This window comes from Epinephelus lanceolatus, chromosome 5 (genome assembly GCF_041903045.1).
Source record: "Epinephelus lanceolatus isolate andai-2023 chromosome 5, ASM4190304v1, whole genome shotgun sequence".
Taxonomy (NCBI): Eukaryota; Metazoa; Chordata; class Actinopteri; order Perciformes; family Serranidae; genus Epinephelus; species Epinephelus lanceolatus.
Window position 1 is genome coordinate 20,395,309 of NC_135738.1, and position 12,621 is coordinate 20,407,929.

The window sequence follows — 12,621 nt, forward strand, 5'->3', positions numbered from 1 at the left end:
TGCACTGAAGGAATACTCCAGAGGCCTGACGGCTATGAGGAGGAATCCTTCATACTGCAGCACGTTAACAATATGGCAAGAAATGCTAACTTAATGAACATCACTGAGGAGAAGCACATATTTTCAGTTAGTGATGAATTGTAGCGTCTTTGCTGTTGCGAGGGCCAATTCTGTGCCACTTTAAGACAACAGATTAGCAGTCAGCAGAACTGTTGATAGGCTAATAAGGAGAGACTGCTTGTTTATTTCAAAATTATGCTCGAGAAGAGATTTAACGTCCCGTTAGCGCTCTGGGCGATCCTGTGCCAAGAGTGTAGCAATATTCTCTGTCATATAAACAAAGTCTGCTTTCAATTACTTTGCAGAAATTGCTTTCCTGTGCTCGTGCTTGATTAGATATTCATTATGTTAAACAAGACACCTTGTATATAAATCCACATTAAATTAGTCTGGTTGGCTGCCTTCAGGTAAAGTCAGCTGGGTCTCCGGTAATAAAAAGCCTGAGTGTGTCCCAGTCATAACTTGGTCATAATATACAAGTATTTTTTCTGACTATTGTCTGCAAAGAAGGGACAAGGCCTCATGTTGGCACCTGTAGAGACAGTATAAAGGTTCTTAATTTAAGTGAAAGTAGTAATACCACATCATAAAAATACTTGATAAGTAAAAGTACTCATTAGTTAACAAAATAGCCTCGGTGTTATATTAGGTTATTTAATTCTTTTTAATGACACTTTACTGTTTAAGCAGCATTTAAAAATTTTAATTTCTTTTTACACTGTTGAGGATAACTTAACCTTTAATAATGCATCACATTTTATATGCAGATCATATATTGCTATGTAAAATAGTGATCTTTCAGCTAACAACTACATCTGTCAGATAAATGTAGAGGAGTAAAACAGAAGTACTTGAGTAAGGTACAAGTATCTCAAAGCTGTTTCTAATCACAGTCAGTGGTGGAATGAAACTAAGTACATTTACTCAAGTACTGTACTTAAGTGCAATTTTGGGGTACTTGTACTTTACTTGGGTATTTCTAATTTATGCTATTTTCTACTTAACTACATCTCAGACGGAAATAATGTACTTTTTAATCCACTACATCGATGTGAGAGTTTTAGTTATTGGTTACTTTACAGATTTATATAATCTATATGAAAAATACACCAACTAATATCGCCTCACCTGTACCAGCTGCAACGTTAAAGTGATGAACACATTAATGCATCAAAAATTTAATACCAGTCATATGTATTATTCTGAAATGACCCGATCCGCATGATGAGTACTTTTACTTTTGGTACTTTAACTTTATTTTGATGCTGATATTTTGGCGCTTCCACTTAAGACAGATTTTGAATGCGGGTGGCACGGGGATGCAGTGGTTAGCATTGTTGCTTCACAGCAAAGGGGTTCCTGGTTCTAACCTGGGGTTGGGGGTTTGATCCTGGGGAGGGGGTTAATTGGTGACTCTAAATTGGTCGTAGGTGTGAATGTGAATGTGAATGGTTGTCTGTCTCTATGTGTCAGCCCTGTGATAGTCTGGTGACCTGTCCAGGGTGTACCCTGCCTCTGGCCCAATGTCAGCTGGGATAGGCTTCAGCCCCCTTGTGACCCCCAACAGCATAAGCGGTTGCTGAAAATTAATGAATGAAAATTTTGAATGCAGGACTTTTAATTGTAATTAAGTACCTCTACATTGCAGTACTGCTACTTTAACTTAAGTAAAAGACCTTAATATTTCCTCAATTACTGATTACAGTACTAAAGTAATTCACTTTCCACCACCGTATTTATAGTTTTGCAATTTACAACATATTTCAAACCACTATAAGCAACAGGAGAGTGAGAAAACCCTCAACTTGAAAACTGCAGCAAAACTCCAACGTACTAAAATGTCAGCGTCCAGTTTCACTATCTCTTATCAACTGAGCATCACCAGTGTAATAACCAGCTGAAGTTAGTGGTACAGTCATCCAGGCTTTGAGTAGACAGTTGAAATCTCATCTACTACCAGTCTGGCTGGGTTTCAATTGGAAAGCACTGGAGAGTGACTAACATGGAGCCTCTTGGAGAGGGTCAAGAGCCCAGAGCAACCAGTGGCCATTAAATTCACTCCTATGAGATATCGAGTGCTTTGCTTTTTGACCAGGCTCTGTTTGGTGTGCTGCACCACACTATTATCCCCAGCTCCTCACTGCGAGCCCTCCATAACCAAGTGGCGCGAGCATTATAAAGATGTTATTATGAAACTCCTGTTGAGCCCCATCACCAGTTTCAAAGAGACACTTGAGGAAAATAAATGAAAAACTGCACACAAAGGCCTCCAATAAGCATAAACCAAGTCTTAAAGACAACAGCGTTCATCCGACGGTATGGAAAGAATACATCATTCTGCATTTCAGAGGCTTCGGGCTTATGGTTGTGCATTATGCTTATCAATGTTATTAAACTTGCTGGAGGGAATTCTGATGTTCTACTTGAATACACACAGTCAATTAGACCATCTCAGATTTTAAAAGAGCAAGCCTAATTGCAATGTTTTATTGACTCTTTGCTTGAATGACTCTGATAAAGAGGTCTTAAGCTGCCTTTTGGCACAGGCAGGATGAAATCATTTTCACACCAATCTATGATGCTGATGAGGGCCATTCATGATTCACTGGTTCAAAAATAACTCTGTCCACTATTCTCACCTGTCATATAATCATTGCCTCAAACCTTATCCAACTAAAACTATATTTTCTACTTCCATAACACGTCTTCTTACTCACTGACAGCTCAACTGCTCGCCCTTTAATTTAATTTAAACATGCTTTAACCAGTTATTGGTCACTTTGAGGCAAAAACAAGCTGTAAACACAACAATGAAATAAGCACCTTTTATACAACCTCTTCAAGAAAGGAATGATGCAGCGTTACTCCACCTCACTGTGCTGTATAAAACCTACAAACATGGGATCAGGGGGACTATTGTTCAGCTGTCAAGCCAGTAGTGGAGGTAGTAAGGGCCCTGAAACGCCAAGCCGACAGTCGGCCGTCGGTCAATGTTGAAACATTGGTGAGTGCTCCACACCGTTGGCACGAGTCAGCTCTTGTCGGCTGTTTTTAAGCCGATGCAGCATGGTGAATCGATATCAAACCTGGCTTTCCAAGTAAGGAAAGCAAACAAACAACACAGGCGACGTGAGGAAATGCAACACTCGGCCTTTGTCGCCACAAGTTCATTAATGTCTGTTTGGTGTGTCTGTGCCTTAAATGAGCCGAATCGACGTCTGTAAAATGACACGAGATGCCGACGCTGTTGTGTTACACATCACGCTTCTTTTGCTTTCAGAATGACAACATGCTATCTAAAATCAAACACTGTGGGAGCATTATGCTGGTGTGGTAATGGCAGATCTTTACAGCAGTGTTGCAGAATCTCTATTTATCAAGGGCTAATAGTATCAGCTTTTAAGTTGATTTGGTAAACTTGCTGGCAAACATCCATCAGGCAGTGAATTAACATTCATCTGGAGTCACGTTTGTGTCCACGTCTTGAATGTTAGTCTAATAATCCCCACTTACTCTGCTACGTTCATCAGATATTTGCTAACTCTGACTGTCTGCTGTTTGGTGCTGAGCAGGTACAGTAGAAGGAGTTTTTAAATATTCAGTCGCCTGATGCAGCTAAAAACAACAGTATGAGAGCCATGAGAGTGAACCACAACTGTAAAATTGCAGACCCAAAAATCAGAAGAGAGATGAAAGATGCTGAAGGTCTCTGTCACAGCAAACGGCGCACGTTAAGAGGGCGTGGGATCGAAACAAACTTCTCACACAAGGGAAGCTTTTTAAGCCGTTGAGCTCTATAGCAGAAACGGTTCGTAATTGTTTGTATTATTTTTCGCTAGCGCACGATAAATATCCTTTGTCTTTCAGCATGGGATTGTGTTGTTAATGTTCTAACTGGCTAACTAGCTCATTTTTAAAAAAAAAATTTCAATTTGTAGATTTTCAGATCTGAACACAAACAACACAAATACAAATCAACCGCCGCCCAACCGAGGAAGTATGACCAGCAAGAAGTTCAGCACCAACTTCAGAATAGATGTCTGCACATATGCATATAGTATGAGTACACAAATTCTGTTTGTCCAGCCCATTATAAACACGTATCTATACATACATGCAAACACTTCAGGCCATTCTCGATAAGTAGGACATGAATGGTTGCCATGTTTGATCAAAGATTTCAGATCTGAGGGAGACACTGTATCTAACTCTCTAAATGTGTAACAAATTAGTGACTTCTGCCAACCAGGTCTTAAAAGAAGGCACATCCCCAGTTTTCCAAAGAGTTCCTTTTTGCCACCACCATGCCATACTGTATTGTCTTTTGGTGCAAGTGGGACAGAGCTAATAGACGTTGGGTTCAACCCAGGATGGCAGTGCGTGGGTCTGACCAGAACTTTTTTAGTTTAGGGCAAGTCCATGGCTAAGTAGACCTTGACTCCGTCCTGTCCTGTCTGTCGTCTGGTTTTCCTTTTTGAATGACGAATACAGACTACCGTAGCCTGCTGGTACGGAGAATTATTTCGTCTCATGCAGGCGCTGAATGTATGTTCTAGTTGGCTGCTGGCCATTGTCGTTACGGTGTGTTCAAATGCAACTTTCTGGCCGAGATCCAGGCGACTCAACAGTCGGCCTTTGACGGCACTAGTTGTTTGATGTGGGTTTGGTGTGTCTGGACCTTACAGCTCTGTAGGGTTCTAGGTTTGTCACCATAACTGACATGTTTCACATCACACAGTCATTTGATCTATTATTAATATCAAATATTGATTATAGCAGCTTTAATGTCGCTATTTTGTTTTGGTACATTTGACTTGAGCAGCAGGTTCATGACCTCCTTCTGCTCACATGATTAACACGCTGTACTGAATCAGGCTGTGAAAAGTGGGCATGAGTTTAAATAGGTGTGATGAAAGTGTAACCCTATCCGGTAGCACTCTAAACTTGGCTGTACTGAGCATCTGAGGTATGATGGCAGTCTCAGTTGCTTCCAAAGCTGTATCATAACAACTGAATGGTTGCTGATTTGAAGGGCATGTCGAAGCAAGTGCCTAAATCACAGCCACAGCTGTCCGTTAAACCAGAGCCCATTACAAGGTTTTCTGCCTGCTTTTAGTGGCGGGGATAACAATTCCCTGACAATGAAAGCCAATTAGTGGGAAACACAAGTAAATACTGCATGAGAGCGGAGCTTTGCGAACCAAAGCTCTGAGCCGGGTCTGTACACTACGTCTTCATATGTCAAGGCCGTGGCTGCCTGCCAGCTAAATGTGTCGGGCCAGAAAGATATGCGAATGCAGATGAGTGTTGACAGCCAGTCAATTGTCATTCAGCCCATCTCCCAGCCTCTCGGGACTCATCTGGCTTTTTTTTTTTTTCTTTTTTTCGTGGGGCTCCTCTTCACTGCTTGCTCACCTCACGCTCCTCTGCCTTAATGCATACTAAAACGCACAGTGGAGGCATGAGGCAGCGTGTTCAGTGTTAATAAGAGGTAAAAGCTCCCACGCTCTCTTTTCTGCTGGTGCGGCTGTGACGAGCAGATGGGTCAAAGAGTGACAAACTCGCAGAGACTCCCGGAGGTAAAGTTTGGTTTTTCAGCTGTTTAGGAGCACATTGGATGAGAATTGCTCTGACCCTTAAGCGCATGTGGTTAGTGGTTCAGAACACCTCATCCCATCTGCTGCCTCCTCCTGCTGCTCTGCTTTTTAGTCCGATATGTCACTTAGCCCCTCCACGCAGACTCTGTGAGATCTCGCCGATCTGATTTCTTACTTAATGCTGTCGGTGACTTACAACATATGTTAAGTCAGTCACTGTCCATTTTATTTCCTGACTTTATCATAGTTTAGGCTGTAATGAAGAATCCATTTGTCCTCATGCTTGTTGTTGTGGTTACATATCAACACAGTGAGGTGACCTCTGACAAACATAATTCAAGACATGACTGATTTCTTATTGAAAATTTTGGAAGCCATTGTTGTGTAGGCTCATTATAGCCAAATTGGGCTGAATAGTGTTTTTTCCTCCCTGTCTTTGCTCTTGGCAGCCGACTAAGTGCTTGCAGCTGTCAGTTGAGTGTATTCTCCTTGCCCAGTGTATGTGGCTTGGCTGCACTTTTAGCTGGCTGTGTCCTTACTGTGGTGACAGTATGCCATGACTGATTTCCGTTGACTCACTTTCATTGTAACCACAACGTTTCCCTCACAGAAAAATCCGACTGCGTTTTTTTACAAGTGGTTGATCTCATCTAGTTAACGCTGCGGCGTAACCGGGCTTTGCGTGCAGTTGGCTGATTATTTAAGCAGCGCTCTGAGCAGTTTGCTGATGAAATGAAAGCAGAGGAGATGCCAGAAATGACTGTACTGACAATGGCACAATGCAGGATGATGTATGATGACTAAATGTTATTTGGGATGTGGTGGAGATTGACTCAACTTTCTCACATCACATGAATCTTTCTAGCTGCAGTTCTGCAAGAATAAATGAGCGTTATAAACACCTCACATTAGCCCGCTAAACTGATATCTGTGAGTTTGCTACAGTGAGAAGGAGAATGGTATTTCAAACCTTTGTCCTGCCAAAGCTTTCATGCAAATTACTCACACTGGAACCATCTTATCTGTGAACAATCATAGGTGGCATTTGGAAGAGGGTGAAATAGCACCGCATGATTTTCATATCTGTATAGAGCTCAGTCAGGTCCCTACACACAAAATCCCACGCAGAAGCAAACACAAAAGCCTCTTTGAACGCACACATCAGCTGTTTATCTTAAAATAGTCTGCCAAACTGCTGCTCTTATCCAGCACCTTACACGTTGCACTTTGTAAATGGTAGGCAATTACGAATGGCGCATTAAGGAGTTGTTACTTAATTCATTAGATACGGATAAGTTGCAAAGTTCATTCATTCTAATAAAGCGGCAACTTTTTATCACACAGGCCAGGTATGAGTATAAAGGCTGAGATTACAGCATCCATGTGCACAAATAAGATTAGAGCTCTGGCTGCGACTGCTGTTGACAAGGTGAACGGGACGGTCGTTCCAAAAAGCAAAAGCGCCGGATGACTGTGGGTTCATATAATTCACAGAGCATGCTATTTTCATGGTGCATTTATCCGCGTGATTAATGGCCGTTCGGGTTTGCATTTGAACATTACCTGAGGAACACATCTGCATGGGCCTTACTGGATAGTAATGATCCAGCGCATGCCTAATAAACTGAAGTGAGAATTCAAATGAGGCTCAACCTGCCTGCGAGGCTAGCTTAAGCAAACACCAGGACAGCTGGCAGAGAAATCATTGTGACTAATGGTCTCAGTGTGAGACAGGAGCAGGGCTGTGGGTGGTTGTTTTACCATGCTATGAAGAACAGACTTTGTTTGTCTTTCTATAGCGTACAGCGTGACTGTGTGATTCTGGAAGTGTTGGCTTTGTTTTTGTTTGCCACTGTAGTGCGACACCGGGAACTAGAAGAAAGTGTGTCCATGTTTTCCCTCCTGAGAATGAGGTGACCTTATAAAATGGGAATGTATTCATGGTTTTAGAAGTGGGTGGACAAATCTCAGACTGTTTATACTGTCACCCGGAGGTGTGTCTGTCAACTCATGTTTTGACTTCATTTGAATTCTGCTCGGGCTCCTCTGCTGCGGTAAACATAATGCGCTGTGACCTGTCCTCGGGGCAAATGATCTGATTTGCTCTTCCCTTGTCTTTACCTCCTAATCGCATCTACCTCAGAGCCAGAAAATGGTTGTGCAGCTGTCATAACTGAAGCACAGGGCGGCATGATGGGAGTGCATGTTTTTGCTATTATCTATTCTATCTGAGCCAGAACACAATATTAAACCTCCACTGCATCCCTCTTTCTCACAGACCGCTGCATGATCAATACCCACATCAAAGGCTCTGCGGAGATAGCAGGATTCTTTGAAGCATGTTTGTGGAGCTGGATTTGCTGAGCTAACACGGTCCACACAGAACCCCCTTGAATAAGCTTGTTTGGCTAGCATCCTCTCTGTTTGTAGAGGAACTGAGTGGAATCTAATGGAGAACAGACAAGGCCTCTCCCTTGTCTTTTTCCTCCCTTTGAGCGGCTAAATGCATCCATAGTGCCAGTGCTTTTTGCTCAAATGACATACGCTTCATTGCATGCCAGCTCAAATATTTATCTAATATCAAATTGGCTGTAACACTTTTGGAGGCAGTGAAATGCCAGGAAATATTTCTCATCGAGGACACAAAATAACTTGCATCATGTTTCGCAGTGCCAAGTGCAAATATGCCGGGTAATTACTGATTGAAATGAGATGGAGTGCAGACAGCAGCAGTGTTGTTGTGTGGTTACCTTGTGTTGGGACTTGAACAGGCAGACAAAAAAAATTCCGGCAGTGATTATTCTGCACTCAAAACACGACCTGTGTCCCTGGAAAGCTAATAACTATTTAAAAATGCGCTTTCCATCTCCTAAATGGGAAAACAGTGCATTTGGGACTTTGTGTGCTAAGTGGGTAAAGCAGGAGTGGCGGTGGAGGTTCAACCACAATAAACACTAGAGCACATAACTCCTGCCAGCCTTCAGAAAGAGTCAGCAACTCTGTAATGATGGTGCTGGGACTGTTGAATCATCTCTCTACATGCAAATCCAAGACAAAGATGAGAAGCTTTTTGTACAAATTAGAGAATGAATCACATTTGTGATGCTTTTGACTTTTTAAATTCACATATTGTTGAATCTTTTGGTAAGTAATTGTACTATTTGGTATATGCAGAGCAAAAGGTTTGACTCTCCAGTCAGCTGTGGCTCATTTGAAAGTGAAATATGGGAAAATGCTGACATCTCTTTCTCTTCCCTCCCAACACCAGAGGCACCACTGCATTAGCATCCCTGTCTCTCTCTCAATCTCTCTTTCTTTCTCATTTACATTATGGATGGTTCATTTAGCTTACATGACCGAGTGAATACATAACCCAGGGCAATTCAAAATACCAAGAGGGCCTGGAGGGATAAAATGAAACCACATAAGCAGAAAAAATTGCTGCACTGCCATCTGCAGCAGCCTGTTATTCAGCTCTTCCTCTTTCATGTGGTCGACCAACATGGCCTGCCCCTCTCCCGGATGTGTGGGACCAACAAGGTGTATCATTTAAAAACACTGAGTGATAAATTACAGATACATGAAGATTCATTGCAGAGTTGACCACTTGTTCAACAGCCCCTGCCAGATTTGCATATCTCCACATGTTGATGCTGAAGAAGGAGACATACTTCGTTATTAAAGAGTTTAAATGAAACATAAGGAAAACACAGTTTATCTGCGTAAAGACTGAGCATTACTTCCAAGGCCAAGAAGCATATTATTAACTAAGTGCATTAGTTTGTGGGTTTACAGGTTAAATAAAAACAACAAGAACAACCTAATAACAACTACCACATCCATTGTGTAGAGTTCAGACCATCGTTAGCAGCTCTGTAACGCTCTTTAATGGATGTGGCAAAGTTATACTACATTAAAGTTCCCATGAAATGAGTAGCAGAGTATTTGCTTCTCTATATTTGTATACGGGAAGGACTTGTCACGGATATTGATTAGCGTTTACAGGAGCCAATATGGCGTCACAAACAAACCCATGCTGGCTAAGCTGCTAATGGTGCTAACAGTTCTAACAAGGGTAACAGTGCTAACGGAGCTAACAGTGTTAATGGGGGCAACCTGAGGGGAACCAAAAGGTGGGCATCATGCTTCCACAACAATGACGTCCTGACCCACGGTGGCAAGACAGTGTTGGCAGTAATCGCCACTTCATAACTGCTAGTTGGCTCATAGGTCCTGCAAGCCAGTCAGTAAGTGACAGAATTTATAGTCATGGGGGAGGGACATAATAATTTGAGAAAACATTTTATTGGACACAAATTAATACATCCCTGAGTGCAGAATGAGCGATTAACTTTTTGTAATCTTTTCCCAGTAAATGATAAAAAATCTAAAATACCATTAAGAATATCTACAAAATGGCTTTCTTGACATTGTTGGGCCAGATCTGACGATCAGATCAAGACCTAGGTGATAAAGTAACTATCTATTTTGATTTCATGTGAACTTTAACCCCAGCCAACTGTTCCAAAATAATCCTCATCTAAAAAGCCTTTTCTCCTCTAGTGTTAAAAGTAGCAACATGTACGGAAGCTAAGAAGCTAAACAGAAATATGCTAAATTGATTTTTCCCCATCATATTTTTAATCCTTGGACTAACTAGCTTTACACCACAATACAAGATAAATGCTATTTACATACTGATTATCAACTGTTGAGGACTTTTAACACATCATCATGCATGAAGCCATCAAGTGCAAAATAAAGATTTCTACAAGATTCTCATTTTAAAATTAATCATCTGGCAAGATTAAAAAGTCAGCCAGCAACAGCAATTTTAACCAACTCATTAAAAACACATTAGCTTAATTAGCTAGCTACCCACACCTGATAAAATCTGCCACAACAGTTGCCATTTAAGATGCAGAATGGACGGTCGCCAGCCAGTGTTGTCTCCCTCAGTGTGAAATCAATGACACACTGTTTCAAAACTTAAAATGATTGAAATTACAAAAAAAAAATCTTCAATGGTAAATCTGCCACTGTTGTCTTTGTAAACTGCTTCAGTGCTGTGTGAGAACAAACAGCTTGACAGGAATGGCAACAGTAACTGATGGGGAGTGGAGCTTAGCTAACAGTCAATTTATCAGCAGACTAAATTAAGAAATAGTTTGTCCAAAATCACGTCCTTGTAATAGACTGTCAGATTTATCTTCAGTGAGCAGGGAATTGAAATTTTGGACATTTATCAATGATTGTCATTTTGCATCATCACTAGCCATGTTTCCATGAACTTATTTTTTACTGCATTAGAAAAACAGCATGGAAACTGCAAAATTTGAGATTACCTTAATTGCACAATAAAAGCTTTTCCACCTGCTTGTGGTGGTTTTTGCCTTTGTCAAAAAAGTAATGCGCTAAAGGGGATGTGGAAATGTCTTTGTTGAATAAACCCTGACCAATGACTGTATATAAACATGGACAACGTGTCTCCACAAAGATGAAGGCAAAATATCCCGGATACGGCTGCTGCCATTTTGCACTGGTGATGTCATTTGGAGCCAAAGTCTTTGCAATAGTGATCTCTAGAGTCTCGAGTTCCCACTGTCCAACTAATCGCGAGAAACACCGATCCTGACCGCTCAATTGGCAAACGTAGCTGTCGATCATGACGTCAAACCTTCTTTTATAGCATCAAATAACTCAATAAAACCAAACCTAAGAAAAAAATGAACACTTAAACACATGACGCAGTGATAAGACCTGGGAAAAATTCATGTGATGTGTTCTTTGATTTTTTAATTTGGCTCATGTCCCACTTGCTAACATGGAGAGGGCGGATTTTATGACTCTTTACTACAGCCAGCCACCAGGGGGCGATTAAGATGGAGATGTTTTGGCTTCACTTTTGGGGAGCTGTCACATCATCCATCTTCATTATACAGTCTAAAATTTTGTCATAGCAAACATTTAACTCACATGGCTGATTAGCTGCTTCCACTGTCGGTGTCTTCCTTCGCATTAGAATCATGCGTTAATCTTTGTCACCCTACGACATGAAACATGGCCAATGCTAGCTGACATGAAAGATGGCCAAAATGACTTGTTTTGTATCCAGTTTGCAACAGCCATGTGTATAGCGTGGCCTATACCACCAACAACTAACAAAACACTTTGCAGAGCTTAGTTTATTTGCTCCAAACCAGTTGACAGAAATGTGTCTAATTCGCATTTCATTCTTGCAACATTTCAAGTTTGCTTAAAATTTTCCTGACAATTGAATAGACAGTTGTGGGTGCAGAAAATGGTCATTTTTGCATCTTTAAAGAGTGACACAATGTGATTTGGAATTGTTTAAATTAAGAATTGTAAATGCCATGGATGCTACTTTTTTTTTTTTTTTTTTTTTTTTTTTTTAAATTGTGAACAGTTTTCAGGGCATATATAAACTACACGCTTAAATAAAAGGCAGAGGGTTAATATGAAGGAGTATAGTAAATAGGAAGTGATTTCAGTCAGCCTGAGCCTGGGAAATGTATATGTCACAGAGATAAAGTGATAAAGTGAGTTAAGTAGGCCTGTGAGTGGTGAGTAGTCGGGTAGGTTTGCTTATCTGTGTGTTCTTTGTGTGTGTGTGTTTTATGGTTGGGTAGAGCTGTTAACATTATAGCTGCAATGTGTAACCGAAGATAAGAATTTAATACCTGCATTCAGATTAAAAACGTGCTTTGGCACACAACGCGAGCTTTTATTCCTGCTGCCAACAAGTTTGACGGCACTTTGTTTTCATCGCAGAGGCCCAAACGACACAATGGCCCCAGTGACAAGCCAGTTTTACAACCTCTTGGACTCAATGAGCTTAATGACATAAAAACCGCACACACATAAACACAGCTCGAGTCCACACGGAACAAGAACGCCGTGTGTGTGATTTCACAAGAAGAGATTTCACAAGTGGCTGTTATTG